At 37.9% G+C, this 1,861-nt stretch overlaps 1 protein-coding gene across 2 annotated transcripts in view; it reads left to right on the top strand.

The window, feature by feature from the left end:
• The first annotated feature begins 593 nt into the window (after positions 1-593).
• LOC106880166 (polyhomeotic-like protein 2) overlaps positions 594-1,861 on the top strand; it is a 19,826-nt gene continuing 18,558 nt past the window's right edge. The window contains exons 1-2 of one of the 2 annotated variants that reach the window (XM_052977024.1): positions 594-677; positions 1,739-1,788. The gene's annotated coding sequence lies outside the window, so the exon portion shown is untranslated. The remainder of the gene's footprint in view (positions 678-1,738; positions 1,789-1,861) is intronic. The other variant, XM_052977023.1, reaches the window with a different exon arrangement.

Here is a 1,861-nt window from a genome sequence, read left to right as displayed (position 1 = left end):
TGTTAACAGCTATCATTTTTGTAGCTTTTGTTGCCAATTTTGTTTATTAATTAGTTGTGTACAGTTATATATATATTTTACAATATCATGAAATTACTAAGAAAAGATTGTGACAAATTTTGTGGGTGGGTGTTCTGATTTAAGATAAGAATTTCTGTTTTATTGGTTATATGCATACCAACTCGGCTGAAAACTGCCTCTGTCTTTGTTGTACAAATGTCTTGTTTTAAAAAGTTCTGAATTCAAGTCTTCCACCAAACCTTAGTCACAGTTTATGTTCCTAACACTAGCTTGATGATAGCTACATTATTTTACTAAATTCTTTGTTATATTTTAAAGTTAATTGAAAGAAGCACAGAGCATCTCTACAGAAATATGGTAACAAAAGGGTTAAGATTATTTCAAAGGGTGGGTTGTGAATCATTATTCCTTAATTTGATATGTTTATTAATGGTTTATTTTTTGTATTCTTTATTTTCAGACCTGTGTGGCCTCTGTTCAGTCTTCAGCATCATCAACTGTATCATCTAGCTGTGCAAATGGAAAAGCAGGCAACAATGGAAGTAAAGGGCTTGTCTCACAGGCTGGAAGTAGCCAGGGCCAAGCTACTCCTCACATTGGTGGTAAACCTGTCTTCTCCACTCAAGCAGTTCCATCCTTGTTGGTTGGACAGATAGGTAAGCACTTAGATTCTCTTTAATTAAAACATTTTATTTTATATATTTCTTATCGTTGCCAGTGCCCCTGGACTGGCTCTTGTACGGGTGGCACATAAAATGCACCATTTTGAGCATGGCCGTTGCCAGTACCGCCTGACTGGCCTTCGTGTGGGTGACATATAAAAGCACCCACTACACTCGCTGAGTGGTTGGCATTAGGAAGGGCATCCAGCTGTAGAAACTCTGCCAGATCAGATTGGAGCCTGGTGCAGCTATCCGGTTCACCAGTCCTCAGTCAAATCGTCCAACCCATGCTAGCATGGAAAGCGGACGTTAAACGATGATGATGATGATGATGATAATGATGAACATTGTTCTAGATCAATGTTAGTCTTCAGCTCCTGGTCATTCCTTATGGGGACCATTGAGCAAAGCTATTATTGCTATGAGCTTTCCGTTTATGTAAACTAGACATCACACAGTTCATTGTATGGGGCTTACTTTTACATTAAAGAAAGAATATGTATATTCTGTGCACCTTAAAGAATTCCTCAACTTCAAACTCAACCTTCTAGTCCTGCCCAGTATTTTTTATGTAGAAACGATTGTCTCCCTTACATTGACTGACCACCACAATAGGTTTGGAGAAAAGATTATTTTCACAAAAATTTCTTATCATTTTTGTAACATTGATATAACAGTTGGTGCCACCAGAAATTGGAACCAAAGTGTTAATAATCTATTTCTACCACATGTGTATCTCTAATTAATTTTGCCACAGCTCTTCTGGTTATAATGACTTAACATATCCCTGTCTGAATCATCATCGTCGTCGTCGTCATCGTTTAACGTCCGCTTTCCATGCTAGTATGGGTTGGACGATTTGACTGAGGGCTGGTGGACCAGGTGGCTACACCAGGCTCCAATCTGATTTGGCAGAGTTTCTACAGCTGGATGCCCTTCCTAACGCCAACCACTCCGAGAGTGTAGTGGATGCTTTGTGACAGAACCTGTACAAATGTTTTCTTACATAAAATCTGTTAAATATTACTAAATTTCGTAATCATTTCTTTTTCCAGGTGTTTTACCTGGTCAAGGACCTTCTGGCAATCCAGCTTTTGTCTCACAGGTAAATATCTCAGTTGTATATATGTCTTGAATGCTTTATATGTTGTTAATTTTTGGCATTATTTAATTTTTAT

Source organism: Octopus bimaculoides, chromosome 26, assembly GCF_001194135.2.
Source record: "Octopus bimaculoides isolate UCB-OBI-ISO-001 chromosome 26, ASM119413v2, whole genome shotgun sequence".
NCBI classification, from domain to species: Eukaryota; Metazoa; Mollusca; class Cephalopoda; order Octopoda; family Octopodidae; genus Octopus; species Octopus bimaculoides.
The sequence above is the reverse complement of the archived record's forward strand: the minus strand, read 5'-3'. Positions and strand labels throughout refer to the sequence as shown.